Below are 19,735 nucleotides of genomic sequence, written 5' to 3' on the forward strand. Positions count from 1 at the left end.
TCTTCAGTACTTATATGGAGGTGGGGGAATGAGGCAGCTCCTACCCGCTACCCTGGCGGCTCTCGGGGCTTGGTCCAGGGTCATCAGGGTGCTGGGATGGATGCGCAGACCCACCAAGATGACCCTCCTGTGGGAGGGCAGCTGGCTGCTGGAAATTGGCAAATTGACCGGCTTCGAAGTGTGGGATTGCATTGGAATTTCCAACCTAGGAGATGTATTAGTAGGGGGGATCTCATGTCCTTCGAATCACCATGGGCCACATATGGGCTCAGCAAGAAGCAGTTCTTCTACTATGCTCGATTGAGACAGGCTTGGAGGGCTGAGGGCCTCCTGGGGGAGGGAATACTGGAATATGCTCCGCTGGAAAGTAGACTATTGACAGAACAGTTAAATATTAAAGCCATCTCTATGGTGTACAGGACCATTAACAATAAAATGCCAGATACCCTTTGCAGACTACGTAGTCGGTGGGAGGCTGACTTAGCGGAAATGAAGGATGAAGACTGGGAAGCAGCGTTGATGTTTCCACAAGAAGTAGCCATCAGGTCAAGGCTGCAAATAATCCAGTTCAAGATCCTTCATAGGGTTTACTATGATAGACAGCGTCTACATACTATGGGGCGGGAGCAACACCCGAACTGTATAAGATGTCAGGGGCACATTGGCACCTTTTTACATACCATTTGGGGTTGCCCTGTTATACAGGAGTACTGGTTGAAGATCGTGGGGGAGCTGCAGGGGGTGGTCTCGGAGTGTATCACGCTTGACCCCAAATTTATTCTACTGGGAATCCCCAATGATGTTGATGTGACCCAGGCCAAGCTTATATTCTTCATATTTGGTGGTGGTTAAGAGGGATGCTTTGAGGAGCAGTGCTGGGCCCCACGGTAGACATGTGGAGGAGAGGGATGGATGGATTTATGATGGTAGAAAAGGTAACAGAGAGGCTGCACCCGAAAGTTTGGGAGGGTCTGGGGCACCTGGATGGGGTACCATTTATTACATCTATAGGGATGTATGGACTGTGGATCCACTAGAGTTTGATGAAGGCTGTAAACTGTGGACTGCTGTAGAGTGGAGGGACTGGGACCCATATGATGGAGAAATGAGACCAAATATAGATCTGTTAATGGATATGTTTGAGTGTCTGTGGGGGGCTTGAGGGGAGACTAATATTGTTGTTCTTTTTCCGTAACTCTGGTGCAGAGGTATATTGCAGTTCTTCATACATTCTTCGGAACTGGTATGCACTTGTTGAAAATTCAATAAAAAGAGTTATTAAAAAAAAGCAATGTATTTATTCCTTGTGTCTCTGTGTGTTGGTTTAATGTGCCAAATGAAAATGGGTTGCACGGCAGACATTAAAGGTGCACTGTGAGGAGATCAGTGTTTAGGAGATTACTAGCGTGGTGGGACAGCACTAGTATTGAAACGACACGTAAGCAAAGCAGCCTGCTAAAGAGGTTTGGTCTGCTGCAGGTTGGCGGTCTGACCACCGTATTATGATGCATGTGGTTGCATAGACAAAACACCACCATGATCCCGCCCACACTGCCAGCAAATCTAGACTGCAGCATTGGCGAAATGGGCCAATGTGTTTGTTGGAGGGCTGGCCACCAGAGTTACTGTTGGACCAATTACAAGGGTGGCTATCCGCTGATGTGACTGTGGTGGTATAACCCCCACATCTCAACTAGCGGAAAGGAAGGGATATAAGGGAGAAACTCACCCATACCCAGCTTCACAAATCCTGTGTTGCCAGGAAGCATAGCAGACATGCACTTCCGCTGTTTGTGTTTCTAGATGATGCCAAAAACCAACACTGTCATGGACGCAACCAGCAGTAAGCCAAAAATGTACCAGTAACCAGCAACTCCACAGACAATCGATGCCCTGCCATTGATCTGGCATGTGGCACATGGCCCATGGGCTAAACATATTTTGTTTGCCCCTGTTCGGAGTCGTACTCAATGTATGACCCAATTATAGCTCTATGATGCTCTCTTTGGCCTGGTCACTGGCACTGCACGGGCACACTCTCCTAAATTTTAAATGTTTGCACAACCAATATTCAAGGATAGTGATATGTCCATAACATTGTGTTATACAACAGCAACTCATCATCAATATCCCACCTACAAATCAAAGTGCCATCCTCACATTGTTCACATGCCATGGCGTATTGTGAGATAAAAGATATATCTGTATGGATGTGTCATGAAACTGAAACACGCCTTCTCTTCTAAATCTCTCTCATGGACTTCCACATATCATCCACATTTCAAGATGATGCACGGTAAATGGGATCCAGAATAAGCACTGTGAGAAACATTCAAAGGTCACAATGTAAAGAATCCCTGCAGAATAGCAGGGGGGCCCTGGATGGCTGGTGCCCTGAGCCACATACCCCTTTGCACATCCCTCAAAACCACTATTTCATCAGGAACTGTGGCTTGATGTATATCAGAGACAACCAATAGCATAACCAAGTGCCATGCAGATGTAGGAAATATGTGAGTGCAAGCCATTAAAAAGCAAATATACCAGTGTGGGTCACACATTTAGATAAAGTAGGTTTAACATAGACACATGAAAATGGACACAAGTCCATGAAGATATATACAAAGGTATGACAGTTGAACACCCTACATGTGAGGACAAACAAATCGCTAGCTTGTACATATTAAACAAATGTCCAACCTACATCCTAGGTAGAAAAGGAACACAACTGAAGTTGACATTGGCCAAGCCATATGAAACTCCACTCAATATAATGTCAGCCCAAAGAAGATTTCATCTCACATATCCATCCTTTGAACATTTACCCTTGTCCTGATTGACTCCAGCACTGGTTCTAAGGTCAGATCATACCTACCACATCAAATGGATCATCAATGAGGATGAAACAAGCACACCTGTAGTCATAGAACATCAAAATGGTAGAAAAGTAATGGCAAAACGAATGTGTATGAAAGCAAGCAATTTTTTTATTAAAAACAATAAATATATGGAGGAAAGTAAAGGCCAATGGCCGGTTTAATAATTCCAGCTGTGTTCCAGCAAACTACTGTGCCACTACACTTGCCTCTCAGAATACTGCCATAAGAACCTCACCAGTAAGGGGCATCTAGGGGGCAGTCGAGGCACCTCAATGATGTCTTTTGGTAGGGGTGGGGGTCGGTTTTGGAATAGGTGGGCTTGGTTGTCGGAGGGGTGGGCCTGACTTTGGGAGGGGTGTCCTTATTTGGGGTTTCTTTGGGGTATGGCTGGGTGGCTGGGTTCAGAGGGGGGATCACGTGTCACAGAGCAGGACATGGATGTGGAAGGGATGGTTTGGGGTGTGGGTGTGGTAGCTTTGGATTTGGGAGGGGGCTGTTTTTTACAGGGTAAGGGCAAGGGCAAAGGCAAGGGCAAATAATTTGTTTTGGGAAATGGGTAGGGTGTCCAGGAGGGATTAGGGTTTGGGAGTTTGAGGAAGTGGAAGTGTCAGGTGTGAGCATGTGTGTTGTTGATGCTGTTGTCTGTGTACAAAGTGTGATGTTTGTGTTTTGTAGGTGTCTGTTGTGTGGGTCAGTTTGTGTGTCTGCGTTTCTTTGTGGCATGTGATGTGGATGTGCTGGGTATGCTGGGAATGGTGAAAGTGTCTGTTGATGTGGGTGTGCTATCTAGGGGTATGGTGGGAGTGGTGGATGTCTCTGTTGGTGTGCGTGTGGTACCTGGGGATATGGTGGGAGTGGAGGATGTGTCTGTTGGTGTGGGTGTGGTGTCTGAGGGTAGCTTCTCTATATAAAACATGTTGCATAGAAAAGTACGCTGGAGACAATCTGCTCAAAATGTCTGGTACATTTGTCTACAAGCATTCACAGCACAATTCATCAGGTAGCCCCAGGGAAATCACCAGTCACGTTTGGTACTAGTGACAACTCTATTCTAACATTGCATAACCAAAAGTCAATAGTCCATTGAATGTTGTTGAGGCTTAGGGAAACTCCATTACCTGAAAAGGTGATTTAACCTGTTTCTCAATAGGAAGGCATATCACTTTTCATGCAGACACAAATTCCATTGTGTTACTGAGTGTACACACACATATGGTTCCCAGATTTCTGCATGTCATTCCCTGATGCATGCCAGCGGTCAGTTAATGAACCTTCACCAATAAACATGTGCAAATCACTAAACTTAATAACTCCACATCAATGGCATGGAAATGCACATTAGGAATAATTACTGTAGGTCAACCTGTCATGTCCTTCATTACTTCAGCAATTGAACATGACAAATTACATTGAGTAATGGATTAGGGTATGCACCAACCAATATCTTGACACTTCTGTCTGTGGTAAGACATGAACTGCATACCCAGCACATATACCTATTTTCATGTATATTCTTGCAGGCACACATATGTGATGGAATCAGACATCATCCGATGAAGACAGGCCGCTCATGCGGGAAACAGTAGTGTAAATGATACTACTAAAGTGAAAGGTACACATGCCAACACCTTTTGTTGGCAGCAGTTATGTTAGCCAGGTCACGTAACTGTACATTACTCACTTACCAAGGGGAAATATCGCTCAGTGACTGAATCAGAAGTGAAGTACCAGCACACATGACACAATGAAGACAAGTGGCTTGTTTTATAAAAATGACAATAGACTCTCTTGAGCAGGCACATGGCTGAGTACAGTGAACAATCAGCTCATGTTGTTTGATGTTGCTGGTGATACACTGAAGGTAGAGATGTCACCCACAACATCAAACAACATGAGCTGTTGATCACTGTACTCAGTCATGCGTCTGCTCAAGAAAGCATATTGGTAGTGGACTGGACTCTGTTGTGTACCTGGACATTTGGACAATAGGCAAGGCACGTCAGCATGCAACTCATACCAGACCTAGACAAACAATGACTCTTCTTGTGCGTTGCACATGGGCCACCTCCAATATTCGGGGGGAGATGGCTGCTTCTAACACACAAAGGTGGCAATGTAACATGTATGAATCTGCCGAGAACTCTCCTTGTAGCTGCTGTGATTTCCTTAACCGCCCATCAAGCTCCGGGTTGGCCACCGCCAGTATGCGAGCCATTAGGGGGGTCAGGGTCCGGCGTGTGCCCTGTCCACGTTGGGAGGACAGTCCCAGATGGATCTCCGTGATCTTCTGGGCCCAGCAGGGCCTCAGGTTTTCCCACCTTTTCCAACAATGGATGCTGCATCAGTGATATACCCCCAGAGTCCGCACCTTCCGGGCGATGGCTCACCAAATGGCTTGCTGCTGATGGACGTTGACCTGTATGGATACAATAGATGAATGAACAGATCATGATCGTATAATTTAGGATATCTGTTTGGTCCACACACATTTTTTAGACACGTAGCACAAGCATTTTTGATTTGTTAACACACTACATGTATGCATTTCACATGCTGATAAGTACAAGGATATACATAAACAATTTGAAGTCATCGGCTGACTATCCCCAAACCTGGTCATGACCTACACTGCCTAACCAGTCCCACTAACACCATGTACCCCAGAGACAGCCAACATGTACTGTGATGTGAGCCACTATGAAACACAACAAACCATTGTGACCTTCTGAAGGGTAAACTACTTGTGCATGACTGCACAATGAAACAAATTGCTATTTGTGAAACAGCTAGCAGTAATGTAGCAAGACCTCGGGTTAACATCCCCGCAACACCTCTGATGAATCAGGGCTGACCCTCAACAAGAGCCATTCCATAAAATCATGAGTTCTCATGCTGACTGCCTGGAGTTAAAGCACAACGGATTTGCAAGTGACATTAGGCTGGTGGATTGGATCTCCCTTAGATCACTGGGTCCTCAATTAGAGATCCCTCTGGAGTGTTGAGCTGCCAGGTTGCTTTTCAACCCCAATACCGCTCACACGGTGCCCACAACATCTTGAATAATGGAATATTCAAAGATTATTAAAGGCAATCCCGAGCTAAGTGGTATAGGCTCTGGGGACATTGCCTCTATTTAATTTCTTCCCCCAAAGGGCACTCAGATGTTGGAATTCACTATGGTGACATTAGTCTCCGCTGCCCTAGCGAGGTCAATTCTGGCCAGAACAGAAATATTTTATTTATGGGTCATCACAATCAGCCCCTTCAAAACCCCTGGTTATCCTTCCCTGTTGGCTCAACCGTCAAGCCCAAAACTTCTTCATTCTTCATGTGATGAAACCATACTCATTTTTTAAAAGTGCTCAGGGCAGCTCCATTACACACAACCGCGCACTAAGGGGTGAAGTCAGTAATGCCAGAGGGACCAATTCGGACTGGCTGCCTATGGCCTTAATTCATCTACGCCCGATTCAATTTATTCGGGGACGCCTCTGTAGCCCACGTATCAACCACTATCACTATGATCCTGGAACATCAACGGCATAGCTCAGAAGAACCAATCCTTGGTTTTAATTTTGTTCTTAAATCATCATGAAATCATTATTCCACAAAAAACTATGGCAGAGATACGTTGTGTGCTGCCAGGTTGCCTAGAATTTTGGAAACCTGCCGTCAGAGAAGATAAAAGAGTCAGACCCAGAGGCAATCTATCTATCTACATTTGGTCAAAATAAAAGGGCAAATTACGATGATCATGCTGGATGAGAACTTGTTGCAAGGTATTAGGATCAGCAATTGGAGATCACAGCAAGCACTCCTTTTGATAAATGTTTACATCAATCCTGGTGCAAAGGAAAAAAGGGAGAAGCTGAAATGTTTGATTTAAACAATGTTTGATCTAGCCAGTAATAATCCTCACGCTGAATGCTTCATAACAGGGAACTATAGCATACATTTGTTTCAAGATTCTGTTGAAGTCCTTGAGGGGCCTGATTTTTGTAACCATCTGCTGGTGCCTGAACAATCCAAGCCAAGAGGCTGTCCCTGCAGCTGCATGGGTGAATACATGGTCTTACAGCTAAACAGCATAGGCTCCAAATTATTGAATGGCTGTCTGCCGCAGGATATCCCCCCGAGTCAGACAAGATCTGATGGGCGGACCTGCTCATTTTGGATTATAACATTGGCAATGTTGAAATGTTCACTTTCATTGAAAAATTCTTCATATCTCCATGGGCTGAGAGTGATCATTGCCACCAGGCCATATTCATAAGGCCCAGCCTACAACATCATGTTGCAGCTAGGGCCTTAGGCAGAGGATTATGCATCAAGACTTTCAAGTGTATATAATGGAGCTCTTTTTTTAGTGATGCAGTAATGGCAGAATGTGTGGAACATCTAGAAAGTGTCTCCCATTACGACATGGCTAGTCTTGTTACCCAACTGTAGACAAGATTTCCACAGCCAGCCAGTGAACTTGCACCGTCCACACAGATCATCATTTCGAGGGAGATAAAGGAGCTAAAGAGAACCGGTAATAAAGCTGCTAGGGCTACCCATAAGAGTCCAGACTCTTAATGATTTATTGATCACATTTAAGCAAGATCAGAAGGCCTATAGGAAGGCCATAAATGAGGAAAAGCATAAACGCTCTGATATTTTCTGAGCTAAACTTGTTTATGCCAGCAAGGACTCAAATTCAAGACATTTTTGGACTCTAATTAACAAATCAGCGAATGGGCAGAGGGGGTTAGGCTGTGCTAATATGTCGGAAGGGGAGTGCGCATCATTTCTGGTGAGCCACTTTTCTGCAAGTAAGCAGAAGATTATTCGCTCCAACAACTTGGAAGTGAATCTGTCAAAAACAAAGGTGGTTCCTTTTACCAAAAATAGGCATTTAGGAATTGGTTGGCACTAAAACAGTAATGAAATCCCCTTAGAACAATGTTACAAGTACCTTGGGGTGCACATTGACACCAGTGTCAGCTTTATTAAGCACAGGAAAGAGGATTAAATAAAAGCATTGACTCTGCAGGTGTCCCTTTCGATATTATTCAAATCTCTCAGGGGCCAAATTTGTCACTTCTGTTGAAAGTAATGAGAGCTAAGATCGCTCTCTCACTGACCTACGAGCAGGAAATTCAGCTGGGCAGGGACAGTCATTTGTTGAACACTTTTGTCACCAAGACCTACAAGAGGGGTTTCTGGCTGCCAAAACTATCATCTCCTGCCCAGATTTGGCTTGAATTTGTCATCCATCCCAGATCAGCTGATGACTGGGGCCGGTGCATACCTCCAACTGTGTCATAAGCTGTAAAGGGCAAGAGTAGGCAGTTTGGAGTCATTTTTATGGCTTGAAATTAGTTTCAGTGGGATAAAGAGGTCACACTACCGGTTCCTTGAAGACTGCCAGTGGTTACTGAAAGTAGAAGACCTTTGGACTGATAACCCGTCTCAATCACTGTTTAAAATTGGCATAAAAAAAGTGTGCAGCTGTGGTCTTTTCATTCAGGTAGAGCCCTCCTCGCTAATCATAAGCACGCTTGGGGAGTACTTAACACTTATCGGTCCGCTTCCCCAGCCAGCTATCTTTCGTGAGCTTATAGTTTTTATTTGAAGGAGAAATTCATGGCCCTCAATTTGGGAGACTGGGCCTTACTGAGACATCTACCTAGCTGGCGACAGCTAGTGGTTGGAGTTACTTGCAGGAGTTGTGGCAGCTGGGAAGAACCTCTTGAACATGTGGTATGCCTGTGCCCAGCTTAGTGAAGGAACGGAGATTCTTAATGCGGAGCAAGTGAAATGAACTGGGGGGTCCGTTCATGTAGGCAAGCTCTAATTGCATCTTTAGACCCTGATAATATGATGATGAATGTCTTGCTGACTAGATTTATTAATGCTGCTCTCAACAGTTGTACTGGGGGCACTGCGAGCAGTGACTAATGGTCTGTGTTGTCATTTTTGCTCTTACTCCATTGGCTTTCTTAGGACAATGTGATAGTGATTGACTTTTGTGATATGTACAGCTTTTATACTCTTTTAATGTTTTCTACACTATTTGACATGACTGTCCTCTTGGAGATGAAATACGGCAACTTATCGTCAGCACTTACGGACTTATGTTGTTGTTTTCAGCAATTTATCTTGTACAATATTTTTCTATTTATTTGATTTTGCAGTCCAGGTTTCACCTTGAGGTTTACGCCTTTTCTATTTTACTATTGATATGTAATCTCTTGCCATAACGGCACCACTTGTCAGTGCATGTGAATGTACTGCTGCTTTTAATTGCAAGTAATTATTGTAGGTAAGTTTTTTATTATGATCATATCGTCTAGTATTAGTGTTGTGTGCCTAGCAGTAATGTGGGGCTTCAGAGTTATGATCATGCTATGAACTGGGTGATTTAAATGTTATTGCAAATGTCAGACTCAGGGTTTTTAAATATAATGGATTTAAATCTCTGTACAATAAACGTTTCAGTAATGACTGTACAGACACCCTTACATCCAGGCACATTGACTTATTGCATGTGGGCCATACAGGATACTACCATAATATAGACTACACCCTTCAGAGATGACATTCAACATACTAAGGTATGTTTGGTCTGATTGGTTGAATGTGATTCAGCTAGGGATTCACATGTAATGATCTCTCCAGAATTAACAAACTACTGGCACTGTATGTTTGTCACTTGTGTAACAGGCCAGTACAGTGCAAACATTGCCCAGTGAAAAGTGACAACAGACCTGTATGAGTAGGAGGCCTGTCATTAGTAAATGTCACACATTGACAATGTGGGTCAATTGAAAGATGTAGCAGGTCAGGGGGTTACCTCAGACTATTCAAATGTAATCAATGTAAAAACATTCAGGCCTATTATTGATTCTGAAGACTCATTTTGGGAACATATAAGGATCTGCAGGTCTATTGGATATTTTCCCCTCTCTATCAGTTGGTTGTCACAGTAACTCTGCCCTAGTCTAGGTCCTGGCCCCTAATGGGAAAACCTTTGACAGGCCTTGCTCTCTGCAGGCTGAGCATACTGAACCAACATGAACATCACATTTCCATCACTCCAATGCATAACAGTACATCTTATGGCCATCCTATATGTGAGCTGATGGCTGTGTGGCACTCTGAAGGGAGTCAGTGAGGTTTAGCTAGCTCTCAGACAACAGTTTGCCAAGGCCTGATCTGAGGTAAGTGATATGTAGGACTGCACAATTTGCTAACATCCTCCTCAACTACTTCTAACAGTATATAGAAAGCTAATGTTGTAATGCAAATACATTTATTTGCTCATCTACCATCATCTGTTTGTCATATATATCATTGTTACCCTGAAAAGTTTACTTGCATAGACGTGTATGCAACAAAAGGAGGATCTAGGGCTTATCACACAACACAACGGTCATTTGAAATACACAAGTACAGGGCTCCACAATCCATGACATGTATAACCTATGTATAGATCACAAAATGTAACTACAGTCATTCAAAAAATATCTGGGACTCAGAGGAACATTGTAGCCTGTGGGAAAGGAAAATATGGTGTTGAACATAGTCAAATATGTATATGAGTTGAGCCATAGAGCCGACCATAAAGGGGAAGGACCTCTTCAACAAGTTTTACCCGCTCTTCTGGCATGGGCCCTTTCACTTGCTTGGCCTGGACATGGATTGTTCCTGGAAATGTATGTCATAGACTTTGGGTGTAACAAGACATCTGCCAAGACAGCTTGCACAGTGATAGGATGGAAGTTACGGAGACTACATTGGACTTGTTCCTTGTCATGTGGTGGCCATGATGCATTATGTGTGTCATCATGTAGGCCAAATCCATTATAGTTTTACTTCACATTAGCTAAACACTCTTTCTGTACAAACTGTATGTAGCTGTTGATGTGTTTCATTATTGTAGGCCAAAGTGCCTGTAGCACATCACTGACATCTGTTTGTGTCATACACAAGATGCAGGAGCACTAGATTGTAATGACCCTGTGATCAGGAACTGTTGTACTGTCACCTGTCTGAATCTTGCATTATGGTATGTTGGATTCCTTTGGTGAGATAGATGATATGGCTCCAGCTGATGACATCAACCAAATTCATTTTGTCTACTCTACAGGACAATGTCTGATATATCCCTTCCTTCCATGTTCTGGATGTCTGTCCCTGCAATTTGATCACTTATACAGTATGATTCAATCATGTTTGTTTTTGCTATGTTTCTGGTACCTTGACAGTCTATGATTAGAACAATGTAATAAAAATGGTCTTCATCAAGACACTTGTATGTCTGTGTTGTTGTGGCATGGCTTTGATCCTGAGCTAAACTATGTGTATATGCAACGTATTCATGATTACACAAATAGCTTGTTTTTCCATTGTATAGTTTACATAGTCTTATATTATCTACATTGCTAAATGTGAAATTTACTACAGCAGACAATGAGTTTGTGACATGATTTTTTAAGGTGTTAAAGGTGAAGACATGCTTGTTGCAAAAACAAACATAAATAATAAGTGAAGTAGTCAGTCATGGTGAATGAAACTATAGATGTAGATGCCAAATTATCTGAATTCCAAAGTCCAGATTACTCCTCCCATCAGGAATTGAAAAGCGTCCAGAATTAGCCCACAGAGGGAATGTGTGACACACAAAGGAGGAAATGAAGGTTGAGGGTTCCTACCTGCAGTGGTGAGTGTCTTGCGATCCACACTTCCTTGATATTTGCATGGATGTCCCTTCTTGCGAGGGCTGAGGGGTTCAGCTGATGCAGAGGCAGGGGTGTCTGATGGTGTTTCTTCCACTGGCAGGGCTTCACTTCTTGTGTCTGCCATAGATGTAGATGGCCTTCATGTAGTTGCACTACAGGAAGGGGTAGATGTTGGTGAAAAAGACCTGCTCAGAGCTGTATGGATGTCCATCAGGACTCCTGTGATGATGCCCATTTCGAATTATCAGCTTTCATCTGTTGGTACATGTCCCTCTGCAACTGCTTGATTTCCCGGAGTTCCGTTACTACCTGTCCCATCACACCTTGGGACTCCTGATAGACCCCCAAGACTTGGCTGATGATGTCCTAGTCGTGAGTGGCCCCAGTGCCCTCTCTCTGTGGCTCACAGCATCACTCCCACGGACACTACCCCCACAAGCCTGTGCCCTTGGCCCAGGGTGCCCTCTCCAACTGGGGCCTGGTCCCTCTGTGTCAGGGGCCTTGATCTACACTTCAGAATCCAGGACTGGATGGCACAAGATTGTACTAACTGTGCTAGGTACACTAGATCCCTTAGTTCGACATCTTCCTCTTAACCACTTTCATTGCGGTTTAACGTTAAACCGGACCCCTTACTCGTCTGCATCTAGAAAGAAGATATACTACTTTTTATTAGAAAACTGGAGGAACACCTTACCCCTCTTCTGCAGGAGGTGACAAGGTTTGGTACCTTGTCTGGTCCCCGGGTCAACTGGTTCAAGTCGGGGTTATTCCCCATCACCACCAATACTCGGAATGCCCAGAGTGAAAATCCCCTGATGTGGTGCGATGAATCTGTGGAATATTTGGGGCATCCATTTATATAAAGATAAAGTACTGCAATTAAATTATGGCCCCGTCATGGACACACTATCAACGCAAATTGAGAGATGGATTAAACTGCCTCCTTCTACGACTGCCACGATCACCATTATTAAGATGGTGGTTCTCCCCAGGTTTCCTTATTTGTTTATCAACATCATAATCCCTTTCACTAATAGCTTTTTCCTAATGCTCCGTGGTCTACTTGCGAAGCTTATCTGGGCAGATTGTGAATCAAATGGAGTACACTTGTACTTCCCTATGAGGGGGGTGGATCTGGAGTCCCACACTTTCCACTATATTATCTAGCCACTCAATGTCACTCCTTGTACCACGCGGATGGGTGACTGTTATACTCCAAGCCAGAGGGAGACCTTGCTGCCCCAAACCCACTTGCTTTGCTACTGCCACAGAGGATCCACCTAGATCCATGGGATATCCAAACACTGTCCTCCACATGTTGGGCATAGAGGAAACTCCAAAGACTCCTGGGTGCACCCCTCCTTTATTCAAATGCCCTGACATTCGCAGATAAGCCATGGCTCCCCACTTCATGTGAAACCCTTGTAAAACGCACACTTTCAAAGTATGGTCTTATAACATTCGCTGACATATTTCCAGATGGACATCTGCTTTTACATTATACAGTTAAGCATTACAGTGACGCAATACCACTAGACCGCTTCTTCCTTTATCATCTTCAGAAGGCATTAAGAACTGCTGTGCCTACTTATCCCATAGCACCAGATGATTTTCTGCCCTTGACACTTATGGTAGCAGACGAGGACGGTACACACCTGACCTCTCGTTTGTATGGAGCCAGCATCACAATGCTCCCAGGACAGGACCACAAGCTCAGATTACAATGGGAGCGCAACCTAGGATGCCGGATAACTGATAAAATGTGGGAAGCATGTTGTGCGCAAACTAGACTGGTTTCACTGACCCACCATCATAAACTACTACATTTCAAATTCCTATGACAGGCATATATTACTCCAGTAGACCAACACAAATATGACCCAACCCGCACCCCAACTTGTTCCAAATGTCACATGGAGGGAACTGACTTTGTCCACATGGCCTGGGGCTGCATAAAGCTACATTTGTACTGGACTGACGTCTTCCAAAAACTATCTCAAATGCTTGAAATAGAAATCCCTCCAGACCCTCTGACTGCGATTCTGGGTTACACTTTAAACCTCCCCCAGGGTGCCAGATGAGTCACTTCAATACCACTCCTCCTGGCAAAATGAGAAATTGCAATCTATTGGGGTAGGCACTTCCCTGCTAGTGAATAACTGGCTTATCAGCATGACATATTGTGTAACAACCAGTGAAATATATGCATTCCTACAACCCCGACACCTAGAGCCAAAGAATTCTGGCAACCATTGTACTCCTACCTCTTAACAGTTACCACACAATCGCAGAGGACAAATCATGAAATAACGTAACCCTCACAGTAGCCTTTTAGACCCTACACTATCAGCTTCTTAGACTCCTGGACTGCAACTTGCAGCTACAAATATACCCCCCACTCGGGTTGAGGCACCAGACCCTTGCCCTTCCCTACTTTGGATACAGGCCTATACCCTATGGGAGAATCATCGTCTCTATGCTTTCACATGTTTAAACATATCAGATCTTAAAGCACACCGACCCTTTCATTGCTCACATTGGCGCGATAATACACACACATATGTTTTTCCAGTAAACAATTAGAAGTTGATAGTAGGCTTTATCATAACAAGTAGATGTTATTTCTCAATAGTGTACTGTATAGCATCCCTTTTGCTTGGCTAAACTATCATGCATACCATTTCTCTACTTACTGCCAATGTGTTAATGCAAATGTCTGGCTATCCTTATATATGGAAAATTAAGGAATTAAGGAAACCAATGATTTTTTTTTTTTTACTAGGTTCACAGGTTGGGTGGTATGTTGCTGGCTGAGATGTTGTAGCTGATGGGGTGGGAGGGGGTGATGTGGGCACAACGAGACTCACTGTTGCCGTCAGACCAGGTTGACCAGATGTGCCAGGTCCATCATCTACATCCACACAGCCAGAAGTGCTGTCATCTCCAAGGGCTTTATCCGGGGTGGTTTGTGAGTCTGTTTGGTGGACAATGTCTGCCCAGGTGCAGAGTCAGTTTGACCGGTTGAGAAAACAAGCACATTGTTGTTGGTGGAAGTGTGAAATCTATATCCAAATGTTTAGTGTCACAGTAAGTAGAGACCAAAGAAAATATATGTAGTGTTTCCTATTGTGATATATTTCCATGGTATTGAAGTTGTTGACAAAACATTTGTGGCGATTGCACAAATTATTAGGATAGAGCTGCTAATTAGATGTGCTGGAAAGTTGCATTTTGGATTGAGGAATGAACATGACATCTAACAAACAGGTAAGCCAACACAGTAAAGAATTAACATGTGTATTTGGCATTTCCAAGGCCTAGTTATGTAAGGTACATGTGAACACCCAACTTAGTTGCATATGTAGAAGTAGACATCATGTGAGCAGTGCAGAGTCAGGAGGTTACTTGCCACTTCCAATCGGCTGAAACAGCTAAATGCCTTACTTTATGTACACACTTGGTAAGGTGTTATTCATGGCAACAATAGTGTCATTGTGGGTTACCAGGATAATATCAAGCTAAGTAGGCAGACATATGTCTGAGTTAAGAATGACATGTAGAATGCTCAGTCCATGATGAGTGACCATCAGTTGTCACATGGCTAAAAAGTATATTTGTACAAGAGAAGAATGGTCTCTTGTTTGGTGTTACAGAACAGGGCCTCATGGTAGTTGTAATTATGTCAATTTCTTACTCCTAGTACTAGATAAATAGTAAACTTCATGATGAGTGCACATCAGTTGTGACATGGTTACAAGTGTCTTCATTCAAGAGCAGAATGCCCTCTTGTTTTGGGTTACAGGATGAGGGCCTCATAGTAGTTGTAGTCAGTTCACTTTCTTACTCCCAACACTAGACAAATGGTAAATTTCTTGATGAGTGAACATCAGTTGTGTCATGGCTAACAAGTGTATCTGTGCAAGAGTAGAATGTCCTTTTGTTTTGAGTTACAACAAGAGGGCCTCACAGTAGTTGTACTCATGTCACTCTCTCTACTTACTTGACAAATGTTTAATCCGACATAACTGTTGCCACACTGCAGTTAGGTTGGACCATACATTGACATGTTGACACATACCATGGCCCCTGGGATGATCTTTTGATATTAGAACACTTACAGACCTAATTTCAACATATAGCATGTAATAGAGATGGATACATGTTTTGTACAACAATGCACATTGACAATCTACCGTCTCTGATAGTTTAGATATTCCAGGTTATGAAAGTAGATGAAGAACACAATGGCAAAAGCTGAGATGTAAGCATACAGGCCAGTGAAGCTTTGTGACAGTTTTTGTGGTGTGACTTACCAGACTCCGCTCCCCCATCTATTCCTTTCACGCCTCAGGATGCAAGATAGCCAAGACCTTCTCCTCCCAGGAAAAGAGTTGTAATGGGGCACTGGGAAGACCACCATCAATCTTCTGGGACTCTACCTCTTCCTGATATCCTCCTTTGTGCACAGGGTGGTGCTTCCATAATTATTATTTTCTTGTCAACTATCCTTTGCCACATTTCTATTTTCCTACTGAGAGGAGTATGTTTTATATGTGGGCTCCAAACAATTGGGGCTCTACTCTTATGATTTCATCCACCATGACGCTCGCCTCATCCTTTGAAAATTGTGGGTTTTTGGGACTTGACATGGCTGAAAATTAAAGTGGATGCCAGTGACTAACTAAACAAGGCAAGTGACTATCGTAAAAAATTAGAGGAAGTGTGTGAAAGGTCTGAAAAGGGATGGGAAAAAAGGACTGCCTTGAGTAACAAAAACGAAAGAAATGCTGCATGGTCTCTGTCTTGCTATGCTACAGTGGAGGTGCAAAGGATCATGGTCTGAGATGGGGTGTGTTTTATAGTGTGATTTGCAGGTGTGTCCATGTGGCCAATGGATGTCAGCTGTGTTGTTTTTTAATTCATCCAATGGGTACTTTTCTGGTGCTTTGCTGTGAGGCCATCAGCTAACCTCCCCAAGGGGGCCGCCATGTTAACTGTGTTTTTGTAATAGGCTCGGTGGTTGGCCACGGCCCTGATGGTAACGGAATATGCACTGCCAAAGATATAAAGGTGCACGTACAGTTGTTCCTGTGCAGGAGTCCCATGTTAATGCAATCAGTCACTATAGTCAAATGCAGGTGCCATCTTTGAGACGTGTAAATGCTGTTACAGCCATTCAGTGTTCAGTAAGATGTTCTGCAGTGGACAAAAGATGTGAGAAATGTAACAGAAAAGGCCACTTTGAGCATATGTGTAAATCTTTGATGATCAGGAAAGTAAATTGCACAGAGGAAGGCAAAGGGGATGAAATAGCCCCAGAAATTCAAAAACACACTCTTGTAGACTTGAGTGGTGTAAATGAGGTTAGATCAGAAGAAAAAGGCAGTACCAGAATCAAGAAACTTAGCTATCAATCAATCAAGTGGGTGTTGTAAAGCGCAACTTGCCACCCAGGGGGGTCTCCAGGTGCTGGTTGGTTCTGCGAGCCTTGCTTGGAAGGCGATGACAGAGAGGAAGGAGGACGTCCAGTTGAGTGCAGTGTCTTGAACCCTACTGCAGTGGAGTCTGGTTACAGGAGCACGGTGGGAAATGGTGTCGAAGGATGCCGATAAGTTACGGATAATGAGGGCAACTATGCCACTTAGGTTGAGGTTGTCTGTTGATGCGATCAGGACACCCTCAGTGCTGTAATTAGGCCGGAAGCCAGATTAGGATGGGTCCTGCAGGTTGTTTTCTTCTAGGTAGTCCGTGAGCTGGTGGTTGATGGATTTTTCCAAGACTTTAGTGGGGAAGGGGCGAAGCAAGATGGGGCGGTAGTTTTTGAGTTTGTTGGTGTTAGCTGAGGGTTTCTTCAGGAGGGGCCTGACCTCAGTTTTCTTTCAAGTGTGGCTATGGTAATGGAGGTGATGAGGATTTCTACAAGGAAGCATCAGACTACTTCTCTTCCTAGGTTGTAGATGTGGTGTGGGTAGGGGTCCGTAGGGGATTCAGAGTGGACTGAGTTGTTGTCTTCGGTAGAGAGCTGCTTCCAGTCGGTGATCCGGTGGGGGTAGGAGGTGCTGGCTTGGGTGTGGAGGTGGTTGAGGTAGGTGTGTTGGGGGACGAAATTGGTGTAGATGTCGGAGATCTTGTGGTGAAAGTAGTCTGCTAGGGTGTCACAGAGGACTTTGAAGGGATGGATCGTGTTCCCTGTGGCGGAGGGGCAGGAGAATTCTCCTACAATGCTGGAAAGTTCCTTGATGTGGTTGGTGCTCACTTTGATGCGGGTGGTGAGGGTTTCTTTCTTGGTTTCCCTGAGACAGTGGTGGTAGATGTTGAGGGCGGATCTGAAGAAGTTTAGGTTAGCGGGGGCCTTGTTGGAACACATGTGTCTCTCTACTTTCTTGCAGTGGTATTTGAGGGTCAGTAGCTCTGGGGTAAACCACCTGGCTCGCTTGATGGGTTTGCTGCTGGTGGTATTCTTCAGGGGATGGTGTCGGTGGCTGAGGAGATCTAGTTGGAGAGGTTATGTACATGGAGTTTGAGTATGTCTGGGGGATGGGTCTTGCTTCTTTAAGGGCAGCAATCCAGAGTGTTTCCTTGACTTTGCCCTGGGGTGGGGGTCTTGCTGGGGCTTCTAGCTGGCCATCAATGGTGAAGTGGATGATGTTGTGGTCTGTCGGTGGTGTGGGAAAATTTGGATCTGTCGTTGGTGAAGAAAATAGGGTCCAGTCTGTGTCCTGTGTTGTGCATGGGGGCGGTGACCAGTTGTGAGAGGCTGATGATGCTCCTGTTTCAGTGAAGTTGGCGTAATTAGGGTCTTTTAGGTGGAAGTTCAGGTCTCCCAGGAAGATGTAGTGGATGAAGTTGATTGCCAGGGGCCAATGAAGTTTTGGACGAAGTTGCAGAAGCTGTGACGGGGGTTATGGGGTCTGTAGGTGAGAATTCCTCTGATGGTGGTTTTGCATGAGATTTAATCTGGAATTTGAGGTGTTCCATGATCAGTGTTGTGTCATCGTCCGAGGTGGTGTAGTTGAGAGAGTTGTTGTGGATGATGGCAATGCCTCCGCTGTGTCTGTCAGGGCAGTCACGGTGGATCATCTTGTATCGGGGAGCGTTGCAGTGGCTATGTCTGGTGCTGACGCAGGGTTGAGTCAGGTTTCAGTGACAAAAATTAAGTCAGGGTGAAGGTAGTTATGGTGTCCCAGATTTCCATGGCATGGCGGCAGAAGGATCAGACATTAAGTAGTGCACAGTGGAGCTGAGGTCTTTGGCCGAGAGTCTGCTAGGTAGTGATCTTGGGGGTTCTTGTTTCTCAGGAGAAACGGCAGCGGTGGCAGGTGATGGGTCCTTCTATGGATCGAGGTGAGGCGATGCTGCCGTTGGTGTTTCAGGTCTTGGGCTTGAGGTCTCAGATCTCGTCGGAGGAGTACTGTGGCAGTCTGTAGATCCAGGGGTCTTGATGCGGGCCGTGGTCCAGGCACGGACGGGGGCAGACAGGCTTGCCTTAGGTTCGTTGTTGGTGCCAGCAGTTCAGCCGCGTAGCGGCCTTAATGAAGTAGCCCTGGGAGGCAGGACGGCAGGGGCTGGGCAGGTAGCCGGGGGCTGGAGTAAACGGTTCAGCAGTGGTGAACAGAGTGCAGCAAGAGTGGCGGCTTAAATGTACAGGGCTCTAAGAGAAACGCGGAACTGTGGTCGCCGTTGCTAAAATGGGAGGGAGTAGTTTGAATCTGTTTTTTTTTTTGTTTGTTTTTTGTTAATATTTGCTATTGAGAGACTATATGAAATGGGCTTGGTTATTTTCTTTCTCTTGTCCAGTGATTAGCCACCGTTTGATGCTTCGGCAGGTTTGCTCAGGCAGACCGGGAGATACAAGGGTGCATCCCCTGGCTAGAGTCTCTCTCTTAGTTAGAGGGCGAGAAGGCTATAGGAACTAAGAGGTGACTCAGTAAGCGGGGTTGAATGAGGACTAAATAAAGAAAAAAAAAAAAAAAAGAGTGGCGGCGGAGGGGAAGGAGAGTGGCGAGAAAGGAAAAGCAAAGGAAGGCACATGAAAATAAAACTACAAAGATAATAAAAAAGAGAAGTCACAAGAAAGACAAAGACAAAGAAAAGAAAAAAGATAAGGCATGAGAAAAGAAAAGGACA

This window comes from Pleurodeles waltl, chromosome 4_1 (genome assembly GCF_031143425.1).
Source record: "Pleurodeles waltl isolate 20211129_DDA chromosome 4_1, aPleWal1.hap1.20221129, whole genome shotgun sequence".
Taxonomy (NCBI): domain Eukaryota; kingdom Metazoa; phylum Chordata; class Amphibia; order Caudata; family Salamandridae; genus Pleurodeles; species Pleurodeles waltl.